Source organism: Musca vetustissima, unplaced genomic scaffold (assembly GCF_032173495.1).
Source record: "Musca vetustissima isolate MV318-11 ecotype Yass unplaced genomic scaffold, APGP_CSIRO_Mvet_v1 utg24407, whole genome shotgun sequence".
Classification (NCBI taxonomy): Eukaryota; Metazoa; Arthropoda; class Insecta; order Diptera; family Muscidae; genus Musca; species Musca vetustissima.
The window spans coordinates 53,252-74,521 of record NW_026872957.1 but is presented as its reverse complement, the minus strand read 5'-3'; positions in this window follow the sequence as shown (position 1 = coordinate 74,521).

Genomic DNA, 21,270 nt, shown 5'->3' with positions numbered 1-21,270 from the left:
CTTCCACCCTGGTGTACGCATTCCAAATACTTAAAAATGGATGGGATTGACTTTGAGAAAACTAAATATAAATTTTACTGGTACTTTGTTTGGAATGTTCAGTTAAGACCTTTAATATGCTGTTAAGGAGGATGGATGTTTATATAGATGCTATGTATAAACTTTTACATATACTAAATTTTTTTTGCGAAGACAATTTTTTTACCAATAACATAGAATGACCACTTACAACCACTTCGGCTTCGAAAATACAGAAAAATATTTTTCATAATTTCATTCATTAGAATAAAAGTAAAACACATGCAAACGAAATCAAATGAGGTGACGGCTAGGATTCGAACCTAAGTTCCCATAGTAACGCAATAATTATTTTCAGAGAACTAAACCATAAACGCACTTCTAAAGGTTGCACAAAAACATGTGTATACCGTTGATGTACTTGTAGGTGTGTGCTTTGAAAAGGACTGCTTTTAGAGTTGAGACAAAATGCCGAACATTAAATTTTAATTACTTCGCAGATGTAATTTCGTAAATAAATCCGATGTTAATACAATTTATCAACAACGTACGAACTTTATAAAGCCACATAGTCAAATATGCCCGATGAATCGCTTAGCCAACGGCGGAATGCATCGCATAATGGTGGATGAGTAGGTTCTCGTTCTGGCTTTCCTTTTCATTGCAAAAACTTCGATTTTGAAAGATAAAACAAGCAGTAAAGTCGGACGGGCCGACTATATGATACCCTTCACCACTTTCGGTATATCCAACAGATGAAGCCTAAAAGACGTCGCATTTTTAGAGGACCAGGGACAAAATTATGAAAATCAATTATAAGCGTATATATATATATATAAGCTATATCAAAATCTAATCCGATTTGAACTAAACTTGCCACACGTTATAGTAACTTCAGTACGTAGAGTAAAATTTTGTGCCTATTGGACTCACAATGGTAAAGCGTTTAAAACCAACTTCTAGGTTATTCTAACTCCAGTATATTGTGAAAAGTTTGTGTCAATTTTGTGTAAAATCGGACGACACCATTTACATTAAATCAGACGAAAATATATATGGAAGCTATATCTAAATCTGGACCGATTTGCAGGAAACTTAACATACATCTTTCTAGACTTAATTCATTACGCAATGCCAAATTTCGTACAAATCGAATGATATATTGGGACTTTGGTGACCCATTTACCTTTAATCGGACGAATCTATATATGGGAGCTATATCTAAATCTGAACCGATTTTCTCGAAACTTGGCACACATCATTCTGGAGCTATTTCAGTACTCTGTGCAAAATTTCATGCAAATCGAAAGATATAGAGGGACTTTGGTGCCCCATTTACCTTAAATCGGAAGAAAATATATATGGAAGCTATATCTAAATATGAACCGATTTTTTCCCAATTTCAATAGGGTTCGTCCTTGGGCCAAATAAGTGACTTGTGCCAAATTTCATCCAAATCGGATTATAAATGCGACCTGTACTTTGTTTACAATTTAACATCTACAGACGGACGGACATGCATAAATCGACTCAGAAGGAACCATGTGTCTATCTGGTTTCCTTTTGCCTGTTACAAACATATGCACAAAGACATAATACCCTGTACCACAGTGTGGTGAAGGGTATAAAAAACAAATAAAAGCTTCCAATGACAATCATCTTACAGGCAACAAATATTGTAATCATAAGATATATCCACAATTTGTTTCCAAAAAATGTAAACTTTTCATTAATATCAAAATTATTTCCTAATTTGATATACTATACTTCTATTTTCACTCATATATTCCTTTCTCTCTCTCTTTCTCTTTGACAAAAATAGATGTATTCCTCCCATGAAAAAAACACCACCACCACTTATTGTTCGACATGGTTTTGTTTTTCTATCGTCTCTCACTACATTGTGTGGTTGGTTATGTATTCCATTGTTTCCTTATTTTAGACATTTGTACTAAGCTCTTCATTGTGTGATGTAATTCGCATATGCATTTTCCAAATTATTTTGATATAAGTACCAAACACAAAGTAAAGTAAAGTTTCTCTCTCTCTCTCTGACAAGAAGGCAGTATTTATTTTTTTCTGTTTAATTTCTTATTGTGGCGATACCAACTGGTCACCAAGACCGTGTTATTTTACTTTATTAGATTTTTAATGGATCTACCCGAAAGACCCAGTTTATGCAGATCTTGAGCACTTAAAAACCAACATTCGTCAAGTTATGGCTGAGATACCGCTAAAAATTAACTGAAAGGATCAATGCTTCCATCAGCTCGTGTGAGTTCCTCCTCTTGGCGACCTACAAAACACTTAAAATCGAAGGAAACTTCCTTATTCGAAATATTCCAAAGTAAATTGTTGCCAAGAGAAAACGATCACTTAGAATGCTATACGTGGGACGATATTGCTAATTTGACACCCAAGGAGAACCCAAAATTCTACCCAATTTGGTTGGAAAACATGCCAAAAATTCTAAATAATGAGAGATCCCCTGAAACGTGGGCCATGATTCATAATTTTGGTAGGGAGATTTTCAACACTATGATAATTTTAAATATTTTAAAAATGCCAAAATTTGAAAGGCTCCATGGTTGGGGACTACTGGATGTTGCAAACTGTATAACAAATTTAATATACACTTCATTTTATGGTGTACATTTATTCAATATTTATTTTTAAACTTTAAAAATTATTCGTTTGTTTCCCCCCAAAAACAATTAGTCATAATCGTTTGTCTAAAAACCAAATTGAAAGTGGCAACAATAAAATATCTCATATTTAATTATCAAGACAATTTCCCCTTCATAACCAGCCAGCAGATGTTAACACAAAAATAAAATAATATTGAGGCGAAATATTCATATTCGAATGCCATCATTTAAGTGGGGTGGATAACGGGGCCTTTGTTTCGTTTAAATGGGATTTATTAAAATGCTAAGAAAAATAGGCAATCATTAATTTATACATTCATCGGTGCTGGTGACGTTGAAAGACTCTCTCCTGTACACACGCTCCTAGAACAACATGTTTTTTCTTCCTTTCCCAAAAAGTGTATGTATAGCTAGTCCCTCAAAATAAGGTGGTTGGTGAGGCATTTTACATTTCTTCCCACTCTTCCTCCTCCACCACTACTTATCCAATGTATTTTCCTTGTTCTTTTTTTGGTGCAACAAAAATTGAGTGTCAATAATTTAGAAAATTTATTTCAATCGCAAGTCATAATCGTTCTGTTGTGGTTTGGTGTGGTATGTTGTAAATGCAATTGTATTCAAAATTGTTGTTGATTGATGCCGTCGTCGTACTCGTCGTCGGTGTACAGAGTGCAGCTGTACAGGTCCAATAGTTTTTCACCCGTTGACGTTTCTCGACTCCGACAAAAAAGGGCGTCCCCGTAAACACTCCACCAAACCATATGTGTAGTATTTTGGTGGGCTGGGGTAGGGCAACGGCTTGCATAAACTGAAATGGGAATGGTTATGGGATAAGTGTTGGATATTTGTCAACACTCCCACTTTATGAGGTCGAACTGACACAAAACAAAAATAAAAAAAAACATGCAATCGTCGTTTGTACATACTTACAAATTGTGTATATGTTACACATTGTATCAATTGCCTTTTGTTTGTCTGTCTGCCTTTCCCCCTTTCAGCAATTCCATGTAAAGTTCATCGCTGAACATCAACCCATTTGCTGCTGCATGCCTTGCCCTCCCAAATGCAATCAGAGTTTAATTGCAGCTGATTTGTTTGGGGTGTTGATGGCAGCACTTAATGCACCCCATGAATTAATTGCTGCATTCGAGAATATGATTTCAAACTAATTAGGTGTGAATTGCAATGCAATTATAAATATTAAATGGCAAGAATGTTAAATGCAAAACAATTTAATCGCTCGATAATCCATATTTTTTCAATATTAATTTAAGTCAGGGTATTTTTAGTTGTCGATTCCAGGAATGTATTTACATTAGAACATGTTTAGAAAATATTTGTTAGAGAGAATTATTTGAATGATGGATGGACATAGATTTGGAATTAAAAAATGGGGTTTCAAAAAGTTCATTTACAAAATTTTAAAAAGTTACTTTAAAATTGCTTTACCAATTTATTCGAAATAGTAAAATCTATGTGGATCTGATTGTCTGGGCGAGATTATATAGTAATAAGTCAAATTGGCATTAAGTTCTGACCGCCAGAAAATGTTATAAACATTGTCAAACTAAATTACTGTTATATATAATGGAGCTGGCGTCAATAGTTCGTGGTCTTACAAATTCTTGGGGTTTCTATTCAAAATCATAGGTCTATTAAGCTATAATGGACCTAGCATCAATATTTCCTGGTCTTACAAATTCTTGAGTTTTTTTTCAAAATCATAAATTGTTTTGTTTCCAGGAACTCAATTATGGTTTACCGCTGATTTAAAAGAGCAACACCCTCACGCACAAGGTATTTAGCAGTTACACGCCCTCAATGTGTTTTCCAAAAAATTCGCTAAATAGCAAGGTTAACCGCACAATTTTGTTGTGGTCACATTTTATGATGGTGCAATTTCTGTTATTATTAGAAAAAAATAATCCTGTTTTCCCGCCCACGCTTTATAACACATAGTACGTCTTTAAACACTATTTTAAAACAAAGTACAATCTCGCGGATTTTAGAACAATGAAAACAAATATGTTTAAATCATTGATCCGTTTTAGACTAATGCAGGTAGTCATACGAACTAAAACGAGTCATAAAAGTGTGTATGTGCGAGCATTTCCTGTCTCCTTTTTGCGGTATGTTCGCGTGTATCCTTTTAGTTACACTCTCAACTGTTAAGTACCATCGATAATTGCATTATGGGAAAAATGTGTGGATTTGGTGTCACTGTCTCGTAGAATTAGACATTTTGATCTCAGTTGACATTTGACAACTGTTTTCATTCTTGTAATGTTAAAGTTATCAAAATCTTCTTGAAAGCTACGTGAGATTTATGGTGAAATTCACATTTGAAAAATCGTCTGCATAATCAGGGATGCAATATCTGATCTTTGGTATTGAATTTTGGCGAATGATGGATAATGAGACTTTATAACTGGATTGTGAGTAACTATCACATATAAGCCTAGACTTACAATGTACAAATGCTTCTATGGTGCATACTAACACCAAATGTTTTGAAATTTCTCATAATTCATAATTCAATTCTGAATACCAAATATTACAAAAAATAATAAGAATACATATCGACACCTCCGAACCATAGTATGCTAAGTCTGAAAAGTGAGTTTTTCAGTAGAAGCTCTCAAAGTATGGAAGTTTCATATATCTTACGGGCCATGCTATGTACATTTTTGCTTATAACTTTAAACATGCTAAGACGATTTAGCATACTATGGTTCGGAGGCGTCGATATAGGTTTCAAAGAAAATATTTAAATTTTATTCACCATAGAACTAATAAGCCGAGCTTAAAATAGATTTCCTGGCACGTCGATATTTTGCGCAGCTCTTCCAAAAAACCATGTTCGGAAATGTTGTCTTCTACTTCGAATTCACGACCTCCCCTTTCTGCGTGAACCGTCAGTTGGTTCGATTTTGCCTTTTGTTCTGGGGCATCCTGATCCATTCTCACAACAGGACCTAACCGACAGATTCTTGAAACAGAACGGGTAGTATCAGCGTCTTGTAGAATGTGAGTTTGGTCTGGCGAGAGATGGTCTTATTTTTGAATTGCTTACTCAGACCATAGTAGCATCTGTTGACCAACATTTCCTTCTCCGAATTTCAAAACTGCTTTATTTATGCGTTATCGAGGCCATTTACTGCCAGTCCCTTCTCAATTTGTAAAATCTTGAAAATACACAGAACAAAAAATAATTCGTATTTTATATGAAAATGTTTCAGAAAATTTGTCAATGCCCGCATTTCTGTATTTTATGAATGCAATTCATAAAACTTTATAAATACTGATTTATCGTCAGAGATAGAGAGAGTGAGATAAGGGTAGGAAAATAATTTGTATTCTACGGTACATCTGCAATATGGAAAACATACATTATGAATGAAATTAAAAAAAAAATATTGAGTGCAATATTTTTTCTGTGTACCTGAAACACTTTAGTAATTAAATGTGTAGAACGTTGCTTAAAATGATTACATATTACATCTACAATACCATTGGCACCATGATTTTCTCCATGTTACAAAGAGTATAAAACTTATTTCTAGATGTTTCAAAATTTTCTTTAAATGTTTTTGGAAATTGTCAAATAGATAAACCTTGTGAAATATCATAAGCCAATTCTCAAAAATGTCATTAATGGGACCCCCCTCCCCATTCTCAGTGTCAAAAATGATTTAATTCGAATCTACTCTAATTCCAGAATGTGTCTACAAAATTTCAAGTGAAAATCTCAAGAACTTTTGAAGATATAGCCGATTTATTGTGACAGCATCAAGTGACGGCAAGAGTGATTCTCCAACTTTAAACGCATTTTTCTCGAAGCAGTGTCCTCTTGGATATACTGTCAACTTCACGGGTCTATGTCCTTCAGGAGTAAATATATACGCTATAGAATACAAATTTTGTCATTTCTGACACAAAAGTCAGGGTCCATTTGACCCGCTAAATATTGCCCGATCTTTAGCAAAACAGACATGCTAATTCTTTGGCCCGATCCCCTTCTCCATGCGAAAATTCGATGTTTGGGACATAATTGCGGCCTCTGGAGCGACCAGAAAAACCGACAAAAATTAAGTATTTAGTCCATTTCATCCCCTAAATATTAACCGAAGATTACCGATCGTCTGGTCTTCATTGGCCGGAACCCTACATGCAAAATTTCGTGAAGATTGGTCCATAACTGCGGCCTGTATCGTGTTTACAATTTATAATGGACAGATGGACGGACACACATGTCTAGATCAATTCAGGTAGACGCGGCGTTACAAACTCTTGGGGGTGCACAAAGCTATAATACCCTGACAACATAGTTGCGTAGGGTATAACTAATCCCAAACGAGTGAGTGGAAAGTTGGAAAAAAACAGAAGCTTTCTGATGATTATACGAATTTTAACGTCTATTCAAAGCAAATACACGTAGTTACTTAAGAAATAAGAATGTCGTACAGAACTGTCTGTCCTCAATAACCAAAATGTTCTGACCATTGATACGACTGACCATTTCTTCCGAACAAGTGTATAAATTCTTTTTGTTCCATTTGTGATGAGAAGATTCAGTTATTTTGCATGGCAAAAGTCATCAATCATTTAAAATTAAATATTGTGCGGATTGTTGTTGGTTTTTTTTTTTTTTTTTTTTTTTTTGTTCATTTCCTTCTCTTGATTTCTGTGTGTTTTTGTTTATTTTTATTTCTGTGCGAAGAGGACATTAAACAGCCACAATACAATACAAATAATATTAATAATAGCGACAAGAAGAATAAGAAGAAGGCAAACCGAATAAAAAAAACCCAAACAAGTGACAAATCTTATTAATACTTAATAACACCAAATCGGACACGATCCACCATTTGGCATAATAATCCCATCTATATGCATTGCACGCTAATCATTATGATTTTTGTTTCACTTGTTGTTTTTTTTATCGTTGTTGTTGTTTGCATTTTTGTTGTCGTTGTTTTTGTTGTTAATTCTTCGTTGATATTCTTGGACATTATGGCGATTAGCAAAGAAAAAACAAAAACCCTCTACGAAATCAGAAACCAGCAGACATTAATAAACGAACGACAACAAAAATCTCTTGTCATTGTTACATACATAGGGTATGGAAATATATTTACATACCTACATATATCTCAAATGACTTTGTTGTATTCGTACGTATGTATATAGTATATTTTATAGCTTTTGCTAGGCTATTTATAAAATCATTGTTTGACAATATCGCCACACCTTGAACCAAGTCAGCCAGCCAGCCCGCAATCCCGCCTGGTATGAATGCCAGCCAGCCAGCCATCTAGACTGTCAACAAAGTTGTTGAGGAGCGCTCGTAGAGAGGTAATTAGGTAATGACTGGTGCTTTAAAGTCAATTATTTCAGCTACTAGACGCTCGTAAACTTGGATTTGAGACAATATGGCTGGTTGGCGGAATAACCATTCATTGCTGGTTGTTTTTGGGAATACAACACTGCCTGTCTGTCAATTTTCGGTTTTTACCATTTGCTGATTTTTTTCTTAATTTTTGTTGTTGTTCTGCCACTCACTTGTATAAGGAAATATTGTGTATGTATATGTGTGTTAGTTTTTTTTTTTTTTTTTTTTTTTTTGCTCCAACTTAATTGCTAATTGCCATCATAGTCATTGTTTTATTGATAATAACAACAATTTAAATTAAATTTTCTATAATTTAATTATTGCAAATTATTGTTGTACAACGTACGTATTAAAATAAAAATCCAAAAAGCTTATAATTAGTCACGCTTTAATGTGAGTGTTTTTCTATACGTCTGTCTGTCAGTTTTTGAAAGCGTAACTAATTGCCTCAGAAACTTTAGTTAATATTTGCATAATTAAATAATCTGTAGTTGTTGTTTGAATATATATATATATATATATATATAATACGTTTTGTAACTGTAAAAATTTACTTTCCATTAATTAAATTCACGTGTTTTTTATTGTCACTAAATATGTGGAAATTGTGTTGAGTGCGTTTGATTAAATAAAGAGGGAGGGCGAGAGAGAGATGTGTAATATCAAATATACATACGATTTTATTGTTACTGGAGGTACATATACGAGTTGAGTTATTAAGATAATACTTTTTTTTGAATACAAGAAACCAGATTACAAAGCCTTAGATCTTAGATCTTCATTTTGAAATATTTTGGTGTTAGCATGTATTTATATATTTTAAGTCTACGGTTAATATATGACATTTACTCACAATCCAATTACAAACTCTGATTATCCATGATTCGCACAAAGTTAATACTAAAGATCAGGAAATATATCCCTGATTATGCAGGCGATTTGTAAAATATGTATTTCAGGTTAAATCTCGCGTAGCTTTCATGGCGATTTGGGTGATTTTAACCTAAGAAGACGGCAAACATGTGTCAAATGTCAACTGTGATCAGAATCTTGTATACGACATATACCTATTTAACAAGACAGTGGCACCAAATCCACACATTTTTCCACATAATCCAATTATCTATGGTACCTAACAGTTAAGAGAGTGTAGCTAAAAGGATACACGCGAACATACCGCAAAAGGAGACAGGAAATATACACACTTATATGACTCGTTTTAGTTCGTTTGACTACCTACATTAGTCTAAAACGGATCAATGATTTAAACATATTTGTTGTCCTTGTTCTAAAGTTCGCGAGATTGCCGTTTCTTTTAAAATTGTGATTAAGGGAGGGCGGGAAAGCAGAATTACTCGTACTATGTCAATAATAATAGAAATTGCACCATCATAAAATGTGGCCACAAAAATGTGCGGTTAACCATGCAATTTAGCGAATTTATTGGAAAACACACACCGAAGGCGTGTAACTGCTAAATACCTGGTTCATAAGGGTGTTGTTCTCCTAAATAAGCGGTAAACTCTAATTGAGTTTTTTATGATTTTCATTTCGGAATTAGTTGCTGAATAAAAATTGTAAGTGTTTGTTTAACATATGGGTAAGAGGTTTAATATATAAGAGATATGTCAGGGTATTCTTAAAAACCTCCAAAGGACTTTCTAAATAATATAGATATTTCAATGTACACCTAAGACTGTTTTTACACCGTCTATTTGTACACGATTTTATTCCATTTAGCACGATTTGAAATTTTATGTACTTAAATTTTTTTTAGTCAAATTTAATTTTTGCGAAGTATGTTCATATCACAAAAAAGTACACTAACTTAAAGATTTAAGTGAATTCCCCTTTAGCGCGTACAAACAATTTTTACTTGTCAAAGCAAATGTGAAAAGCACTAATTTAGGGGAATTCCCTTTATGTATAAGATCAATGTCTTTTTTACACGGCTTCTTTTGGAACCAATCTACCGTGTAAAAACAGACTTAGGTGTATTTACATATGATGAAGAGAGTTATTCCATCAATTTAATGTAAAATATATTTCGGAAGTAATTTTATGTGTTCGCACAAATGTTTCAGTCCGTATAAAATTTCGTGATGTTCGGGTCATAAGCGACTAGAAAAACTGGCAAAAATATACTGTTTCATCCATTTTATAACCTAACTACTAATCAGAGCTGTAAAGTATAAAAAATGTAAAAAATAATAAATTAAAGGGCTCAAAATCTATAATATATATATATATATATATAAGAACAGCGATCATTTCCAGAACACGTATATAAATTTTGGTAATCATCGGCCAATCCAAACCAAAGTTATAAGCAAAAATGTACTTTGCATGGCACGTAAGATTTAAGAAACGTCCATACTTTGAGAGCTTCTGCTAAAAAACTCACCTTTCAGACTTAGCATACTATTCTTCGGAGGCGTCGATATATGTATTGCCTATCTTCGAGTACAAATCGAGTTATAAAATAAGGAAGATCTTGATTGATTGCATTTATCCTAGTTCATACGACAGCTATGTACATACAGAACAACGTGTTAAAATTCGCAACGAATTCGATTATTTGTTTATAAGTTATAGTGTCTGTCATTGTAAAAACTCTGTTTCGAGAAAATTCTTTGAGTTTTTCACTTCACGTTCTTGAATAAGTACATGTTCGAATATGGGGTCCCCTTAAAGCATTTTCTAAAATATGCGGGTGGTCCACATTGGGCGCATCGTAACTCTATATCTTTAGATCCAAATATAAAATTTTGGTTTGGTCCATAAAGCACTCGACGAAAAGCTATTGCAATTTTGAATTTGACAGCTCATTATTACAATTGTATAATACTATGGCATACCTTAATTAAATTTCAAATATTGCCGATTAGATTGAAAAACGTGCTCAAAATCCGCAAAATACTAAAATTAGAGGTACAGGTATATAGGGGCTTAATGGACCAAAATTGTTAATTTTTTGAACGAATATGTCCCAAAATACCAAATTACAGCCAATCTTTGGTATGTTAGTAAAATTCAATTTTTATAAATGTATTTTAATTAGTAAAATTTCACATTAAATTTTCAACGACCATTTTTATATTATCTGCAAAACATCTTAAGGAAAAATTCTGAACAGAGAACATATGAAGGTGTCTATTGGCAAAAATCATATTTTGTGTTTTACATACGAAATTGTTGATGATTATCTTTAAATTACTACAAATGTTAAACTTCAGTCTAATCACGAGTTCCATCAGTTTAATTGACCTTTTCATGATAAAATTTAGACACATGTCAATATTATATAACATTTATCAAATATAAATTATTTTCAGAAAAATGTGAAATTTTGAAATTGGCCTCTTGTCATTTGTTTACCGTAGCCCACAATTTTATAAAATTTTGCTTGTGTAAACCTCAATGTCCCAGATTTAAAATGTATAAAATGTTTTCAGCTAAACCTAAAAAAGTACTTATTCCCAAAAAAATCGATCACTTTGTTCGTTATTACATTCGTGTAAAAAAACACGAAAAATTTACATTTTGTGCTCAATGGGTGGCCGTCTATTTTTTAATACAAAAAAATATGATTATATAGTAAAAATATTCCATTTTCGGTATTTTGAAACTTTTAGACGATTTTCCACCTGAAGGGCTTGTTATTTTGCAGTCTGGTTTATAACTGCGGGACATATCATGTATCCTCCACAAGGTGAATTATTAAGCATATCATTATACCGAATTAACTGCAATATATAGGGTCTCATGCGGAAGCAGATTTTCGTACCAAAACATAAAAATATTACCCCCTGATTTGAGGTAGCCCCAATATAATGGTACCCCCATAATTTGGTATTCTCAAACTAATTGGATGTAATTTTATATTTTGGTTTCTCATTGGGTATGAAAATTTCCGTACCAAAAGTTATTAATTGTAGATCAAGTTTTGATGTAGCCCCTATTATTTGTTATTTCGGGGGTTTGACTTGTTTATCAAATGAATTGAGTTTAATTTTGGGTTATCAGTGCATGTCAAATCTGTCCACCGAAAATTAACAATATAGTTTCGTAATACCCAATTTTTGGTATTATGAATATTTTAATATTCTTTTTTTTCACAAAATTAGCTTCTATTTAATATATTAGGTTGGGGAAAAAGAAATTTATAAAAAAATTATCGGAACCATAAACACCCTTCACAATTTTAGCCGCTTGGCTTGCATTTTCGAATTTGTCAAAGAAAAACTGTAAAATTTACCGAATTTTCTTTTTGTTCACTTCCATTTTTAACACCCTGTAACTCACAACTGAATGCACCAAAGAAAAAAACAGCAAAATAGTTATTTTTTACTGCGAAATATCATCCTTCCTCCGAGCATAATTCTGAAATTGTTTGATCGATATTTTACGAGAAATATATTAGAACAGTCATATTATTAAAATAGTCTGACATTTCGGTAATAAATACGGTGCCATTAAAGACTCTATTTTCTTAATGCAAAAAATCGAAAACAATCCAATATGTTGAACTTTGAATTGAATTTAGGAATAAAAAAGCAAATTAATAAGGGAACTGCCACATGGCATAGATTTTTAAAAATATTTTTTCGCAAAATAAAAAAAAAAATAATTCTCATTATGATCGCTAAAAGGTAATACATATTTGTATAAAATGAGCCTCAAACCCAAGGAGTATAATTTTTTCATCAAAATTGTGTTTTTTTAATGATTTCTATATACATAATTTGCAATACACTAATTTGGCACATTTTTGTACGTTTTTCTAATTAAAACGAAGAGACTTAAAGCCATCTACAATAAATGCTAAATGATACAACACAATTAACTGTTGAATTTAAAAAATAAATCAAATGTTTTCAAATTTGCTTCATTGAATTCAAAAACTGTGACCGCTGCACTTCACAACGCGGATAAGCTCCCAAAAGTAAACTTTCTAAATAAAAACATTTCCTTTATAAAAGCATTCTTGTAACACAATACCAACTTCGCACACTTCAAAAATTTATTTTCCGTCGTTTTAGCTTTGTTTTTGTTTTTATCGATAATGCAATGCAATTAAAAATTGTCCACACTTAATTGACATCTACTTAAGGATTTGTTTGTTAACACAAATGTCAGCCAAGACATGCCAGAGTGTCAGTGTCGTCGTCGTTATCCAGATAGTCATCATTTTTGTTCATTGACTAGGCGGCATTTCCTATGAGTGGAAAGAAATGTTGAGTTGGTTAAATTTCTTGTTGCTGTTCAGTTCTTTTTATTCATTCCATTTTTTTGTTATTTATGTATCCATAACGTCGTTATAAAGTGACTAAGTGTGACTCTGTGTGTGTATGGGCACGACGAGTGTGATATGATTGACATCAAACCATTTGCCGATGCCAATCAATTGACATGGTGCCCATATACCGAGTAGGTGAACTACCAGTTTTCCCCCTTCTTTCCAATGTTGCAGAACTCGACAATGTGGCAGTTGGCAATGTGGCATGCCGCGAATTCATAACCATGAGTGGTAAGCTCCTACTGCTGCTGCTTCTGCCATTGCTACAGCAGCTAGTGTGGTAAGTGCTAGAGTAACTATCATCTAAATTGGGACAGACATAAAACAGTGATAATGAGCTCAATATAATTTGCAATTATTAAATGAATCGTTGTATAATGGCTGTCCACACACACACGAACACAACTTCAACACTGTAACGAGAAAAGAAGAAGAAAACGAAACAACAATAGCAAAGAGCTAGGCAACAACTATTGGACGGTATTTAACTGTGCAATAACACACACACAAAGGTGCCAGCAGAGTAATGGCATGAGTATGAATAACACTCTTGTACTTTCTCTCTCTCTTGTGTACCACAATCGAGAAATGAATAATGTAACTATCTCTTTTACTCTTATGTTTAGTTATACATTAGCCAATCAGCGCTGCCCATTAGCAACAGTAAACATTGGAAAGCCATAAAACGATGTGGATCGTGGAATCTATTGTGTTTGCAACATTGTTTGTGTGCGTTCGTGTGTGTGTTACTTTTTGTGTTTGTCACGACAGCTGGTTACGGCATTGTTGTTGTTTTCCATACTCTCAGTTAACTCCAACAACGCATCTCTCATAGTCACACTCTCTTTCTCTGCATTCTCATGCGATTGTGTACATTCCTCGTTAAAAGAGTGTGAGAATTGTTGTTGCTTTTTCGGGCATTGTTTGCGTTTCATTCTCATTCTATTGACGCCAGTGACAATTAATGGCTGTCAGCCTGCCTGAACCAAAGTGTAAAAAAGAGAAAATTAATCGCTTGTTAAGTATTGACTTGGTTGGTCGGTTGTTCAGTTCGATGACTGGTTGAATGTATTTATTTTGTTTGATATTTCTTTCTGCTACCACTAGGACATTGTGATTTGGTGATGCCTGAATTACGACGTTTATCTTCTTCGTGTTTGTTTGGTGAACTGTTTATCAAATGAAATACAGTCAATTAAATTTGATTTTTTCATGAAAATTAAGATGTCTTAATTTATAATTTGTTTGAGTGAACCACTAATTGTTGAAAAATATTATTCGGTTATTCTTGTGTTTATGATGTTGGTCGGAAAAAATATTTAAGAATTATTAAATTTCTTCCCAATATTATTGAGAATATTCAACGTCTTTAAAAGTCAGAAAATTTTATGTTTTTAATTTTTGAAAAACATTAACCGAAAAATGCTCCTATGATTGGCATGTACCAGTAGCCAGATTTTTTTTTTTAAATTTAATCTAAATATTCAAAATCATTGAATTTTAAAGGTGTAAAAAATGTCCATATAGGGCAAGTTTGCCATGCGTCGGCACTTTATGGATAACAATTTTCCAATTCTATGGCATTATATTTTCTCTTATTGGTTAGTTCGTTATTTATTGATCAAAAATCTCTATTACAATTTTTATTAAATTAATGTAATCTGTCAATTGAATATAATGCTATACAATTATTACCTCTCAAAATTAATTTTTTGAAAATTGTTAGCTAACTTTTTTAAATGTTTCTTTTCCATCCATAAGATGACTAAAGGAAAACCTTGCATTGCTGTATTCATAAATTATTCGCATAATGATAAATTTCATTAAATATTGATATTCTTGTTGTGAGTTTTTGGTCCGACATTTATGATGAAAATAAAAGGGGAGCAAAATATGAATTGTTTTTATTGATCTATTTGCAAAATATAATTTATTTTCAATATATTGCTTAATCTGAATTCTACACTTTAGTTATTTTTCATATTTTTTATTATGAACACAAATTAAAAAAACGGGACTCCACAACATCAATATAATAAAAATTAATAATAAATTAAATAATAAAATAAAAAACAGTTAAAAAATTCTATTTATCACAGAACTGGTGTTTAGGTGATTGCAATTGAATACTGAAGTTTAGTATTGTCTTTGTCTTCCTTCGTGATTATTGATCTGCCAATTCTTTGTTGTATTCTTAGACTTTTTAATGTATATATTTTATTTTCGTTTTTTTAATTTGTCTACGATTCGGACATTCTTAAAGTCATTTGTTGCTACCAAACCAAATTCCATCCGACCCAAAAATTAAAAAAAAAAATTAAATTTTAAAAATGCCAAATTCTTTTTTCCGTTTTCCTGAAAGAACTCCAATAGGATTTTCCGGTTTTTTAGGTTTTATGAATGGCTTCTTCAGTGCGACTCTGAAGACCATGCTTACGTCAAATTCTTCGGATTGTTTCTGGGTTACATTTCTTTTGCTGATATTTCTCCGCGATTTCAGCAAGTTTTGCTACACTCAGCTTTGAATTATCAACCAATATCTGTCTCTCATATTAAATATTTCTTACTCGCTGGATTCCGCTTGTTGCAAATTCGATTCTTGGTATTTTTTTTTTTTTTTTTTTGGACAGCAGATAGAGTAATATTAAGCATTTCCGCTATTTTCCGTTGAGATTTTCCTAGTTCAGCATAGTGAAGAAGTTGAAGTTTACAACAAATGTTGATGCAATATTGAACACGATATTCAATCTAACAAATTTTGGGTATTTTGTTCACCATTTAAAGATATCTATTTAAATAAAACTCAAAAACTTAGCAAATGTCACTCTAGACTGAATTCAATGCGCTATGCCTGTAAATCCAAAAAAAGAACAGATATTTTGGTAATATTTCCATTTCATTTCATAAGTATTTCGTGTATAAAACTTTTAAAATCTTAGGACAGTATTATTAAAAAGTCGCTAGTTACAATGAATAGTTTTATAAAAATAATTAAAAATATTAGGTTATAGAAGATTGCTAGTAAAAAATAAAAAAAAAACTGTAAAAAGTATCTTCGGGGTACATTCGGTATTTTAAAATGAAGCACATTCGGCCATATACAGATAGTGTAATATTATTTCCTTAAAATGTTTTTGAGTCTTTCTTTAAAAATATTTATTTAATATGGTTCGAAATTACATATATAAGACCAAACGTTCTTGTATTGTCGAAAATGCGATAGAAAGACCCTATTTCTGATGATGTGTGTGACCTTGAGACGTGACTTTGAGACGTCATTTAGAGAATCTCTTTAATACCATATCACAACCCAAAATAACAAATTATAACCAGTTAGGTAAAAAACATGTGTCCAATTAAACCCACAATAACAATTTACACCTGATCCTGTTGGGAAACGTGTATAAACCCCCCAAAATCACGAGCCCCTCCGTTATATGGGGTGTTTAGGCGAGGAGTCTGCTTTACTCCTCGCCGTGTCTGTGATGGGGGTGCTTAACTTCTTAACTCAAGGGAGCGGGGGGTTGCGAGCGACAAGAACTCCCAAGCAATTAGTGGTGTAAGGGCGATTCGCGTGTGTTGGTGTAGGCAGAAAAGAGAATAAACAAATAAATAAAACACAAGTATTATTAGTAATATTCTATTGGTTTTATTGGAGGCTCTTTTCCTATTACAATAAATAAATTACCTTGTGTAATTTATGGTGGCGGCGACAGAGGCCTGTTAGTATAACGCGTAGACGTTATTTGATAGTAGAGTCCAAGTTGACTCTTCGATAGCTACAAGACAAGTGAAGTCAGAGTTGTTGTGATCGCAGAGGATCGCTTGTCTATTTCTACTAATACATATACATATTCCAATGAGTGAAAATAGCTAGGAGAGCAAAACAACTACTTCCTCCGCTGGTAGGTCATCCGCGCCCTACGGTATCCGCAGAGGGAATGTGTAGGGGAGATGCCAGTAATGCCAATCAGCATCCGTGATTGATCCAGCTCAGGAAGTGGTGTCAGAACATATCAAAAATATACATGGGGTCTACTCCAATTGATGCCCAATGAGAATCAAGCCGTTCGAACAGTAAGCGTTAGAAAACAGAACCAACTCGTTTGAAATCCCTGTCACCGTTGGAAAACCTGGGTATTCGGGGCTATACCAAAACGTGAAAGATATTCCCATTTGCAATACCAACCATTCTAGGAGTAATAGCAATGTCAGTGCAATATGTCAAAGCTCTATCTCAAATAGTGTGACCTCTGTCGTGATTTCAAACAAAAACAATACAGGCATTTTATTCTGATCATGAAAATATATACTTTATGGGGTCTCCGGTGATTATTTCGGTGTGTTACAATCGGAATGGCAAATTTATTATACACTACACCTTATGTTGGAGGGTATAAAAACCCCGACCTGTTTAAATACATAGTAAATACGTATCAGAATAATTGTAATGAGAGGGAACGAGGATTTTTTTTTTCACAAAAAAAACATTCGATATATGTCCATAGATCCTCATAAATATACCTGAATGAAAAGTAAATATGGGTCTGTATTGGCTTTGTTATTTTGTTTAACATCCTTGCATAAAATGTTCCTCCAAGTTATCGTATAGCCAAATGTATCGCCTGTTTTCCTATATTTTTAGGATGTTGGAAAAATTCTTCCCCACAAATTAGCTTCACCAGATTTGGTGAAGGTACATATCTCTTTCGCACACTAATTGAGAACCTGTAGAAGTACATATTTTCCTTATAGGTTGTGAGTCAATTGAAAACGTGCATTTCTGCAATTTTTTTATGCCGGTCTTGAAGCAAAAAAGCGATATATACAGGTATAGAGATATTTATGTTGTTCTAATTCTGAACGGAATTGATATTATAAAAATCTCAGTCAATTTGTTCAAACTTTTTTTGATTTTTTTCTGCCCCGTTTGGTGTTTATTTATTCTTAAGTACTATGCCGTAATTGTTCACATTCAGGTTGCTGCTGATTTTACTTCAAGAAATTGTTTCAGTTTCAAAGTTTTATGTTGTCCTTATGGATGGTATAGAAAGTGAGCAAGCACAAATAAAACTCCTTAATCCTAAAACTTATATTATTCCAGGGTTATTTTGTAGCTATTCTCCCAAATATGGGCTAAGCAATCGATGATAATACTTTGACAGATCTCTACATAATATTTCGCCTTAAAATGTAGGCCAAAATATTTATGATGCCCTTACATAAAATTTGTATCCAATATAATAGCTGTTTTTAAATATTCTTTAAAGTATATGATCCGTTTTCTATGCATTCACATTTGCTCTGATGCACTTTCCTTAATCAACACATTGTTTAATGTCCATTCTATGATATCCTCTTAATAAACTTTGTGTAACAAATATAACACATATATTTAACATTAATGTTATATTCGTCTTAGGGCTTTTCAAAACATTTATAATTACATACAAGTTATATCCTTCTCTAAATAACAATTGAACAAAACAATCATACATATATATTCGTTAAACTCATTAAAATTGAAGAAGAAACCACACACACCACTACCATCAACACCACGACGACACGACATACACAATTGATATGACTTAAGTTTCATTAGGAATTCTAATGAACACACACAGGATGGTTGTTAACACTTCCTCCCATTTTTGTCTGTCCGCCAGTCTGTCTTTATCATCATCCATTCAAATTGGGCTCTCTTCAAGTTATTTACTTCGAGTCGAAATTATCTGTGCAAGAAAACACCAACAATCAACCAACCAAGCAACTGAACCTCCACCATCACCACCACCAACCAACCAACCCAACCTAAACCACCACTCACCATTGCCATTACAATCATGCCATGTCAGTGAAGCATCCATCCATCGCATCTGTTTAAGATGAGGTGTTTATTACCAGGCACTTACTTACAGAACCAAACAAACAACACCTCTGCTAAGCTACCATCAGCACCACCATCCAGCAGCAGTACCAAGGAGAATTGGAGATATCCAGTTTTAAATGCGCCAAGTTTCGTGGCTTCATCATTTGTTTTTGTTGTTGGTTGTTTAGTTTCTTTTTTTTTTTTTGGAGTTTGCAGCGCCAATGTTTCTTTCGGGCATTTATATTTAGGTAACGCCCACATTTACAAATAAATTTTGCAGACAAATAACAAACAACTCGACATTGCTGCACATATGCTTGTTTGTCTGTCTGTATGTAATATTCTATGTTGTTTATATAAATTTGTACATATGTTTGTGTTTGAAAAGAAAATGCAAGGAGGTATTGAATGCACAGTGGATAAATATATAGATTTTGAATATATACATCTTGAATAAATCGCCTTTACTTCTGATGGTCCTTCGAGCAAAGTTTTTCACAACATCTCCGATAAATACAAGACATCTATATACATTGAAAATATTCTGTGAGAAAGTTTTCCATCGAGGACATATTATATATTTACATAATTACAGTCAATTCGGTAGAAAACACGTCAAAAATTCTCAAAGTATCATTAAGGTCTATCCTAAAAATTGGACCAAAATTTATTATTTTTTTAGGAATATTTGCTACACATTGAGAATCCAAAATAACAAATTACTTTCAATTCAAATGAGAAACGTACAAAAAATCACCAATATGGGGTCTATATGAAACATGGTCTTAAGTAAAAAAATTTCTGTAAATAAATTTGTATTCCCTAGGAAGTCAAAATGCCAAACTACAATCACTGTGGTAGGGAAATGAGGCTAAAACCTTCTAAATGTCGAAAAGAGGACAGCATTTCATTATGGGAGTTATGTCGAAACATGGGTCTACCTTACAATTTTCCACTTTGATATTTTACAACCTCCAAGAACCTGGGATCTGTTAAAAAAAAAAAAAAAAACAAAAAAAAAATTACAAATTTATAACATTGTCAAAATCGGGTCCACAACAACCTGTCAGAATACCTCTCTGAGAACTGCAACAGGGCGTCTTCTTATGACATCAGTAGACAATTTACATGAGGAGGCAATGGTCTTACCCGTACATCGTCACAACAGAATGTTGTCGATGCAGTTCCTGCTTGGGTGTTATCGCCGGAATCATCCATGCCATCACTTTATGGATAGATGTAAGGAGAGACCCACCCAGACATGTAAGGAGAGACCTACATGATCAGGAGAGGGAGGTCCAACAGTTTAAAAGAGAACCTCTAGATCAACAGGCTTATCGAACAGGAATTGCCAGCATTCACACGGAAGCAGAGACCCAGGCAATGGACCAATACCGAGTGAATGCAGTTCGTGGAGCCCACCCACCACCTATATATAGCAAAAGAACGACAGAGTGTTTTTAACTAAATTAAGATCAGGATGGAGCAGTCACCTCAATTTGGTCCGAATTGACCAAAGAAATGCACTGCGTGTGCACCTGGACCTCACGATACGCTGTCTCTCTTCAACTGCCCTGCTAAGCCCACTCATATGTCTCCAGAATCGCTTTGGACGTAGCCAGAGGAGTCAGAACCAGAGCAATACACAAAAAATACAACAAACATTCAGAAAGTTACTACAAAAACAACAACCTGCCTCCATGTCTAATGTACAGTCATCATTTGGGTGACTATTTCCATTGGGACCACAAGATTCGCCATTTGTAGTTCCCATATGATGAATCCTTGCCTGTTGTCGCGTGATGGACGCATCTCTATCATTATTTGCATCTCCATCTATGATCGACATAGAATTTTATGCTGATCAAGATTACGAGGTCTCCGGTGAATATTTCGATGTGTAAAAAATCCGAGTGCAAAAACTTTGACTTTTTTTAAATCGGGTCGTTGTTACTAAACTAGAGTTAAGCATAAAAATAGTGAGCGGAGTAGTATAGTATCGGCCCGTCCGATAATATGACACCCTATATAACTATCACTG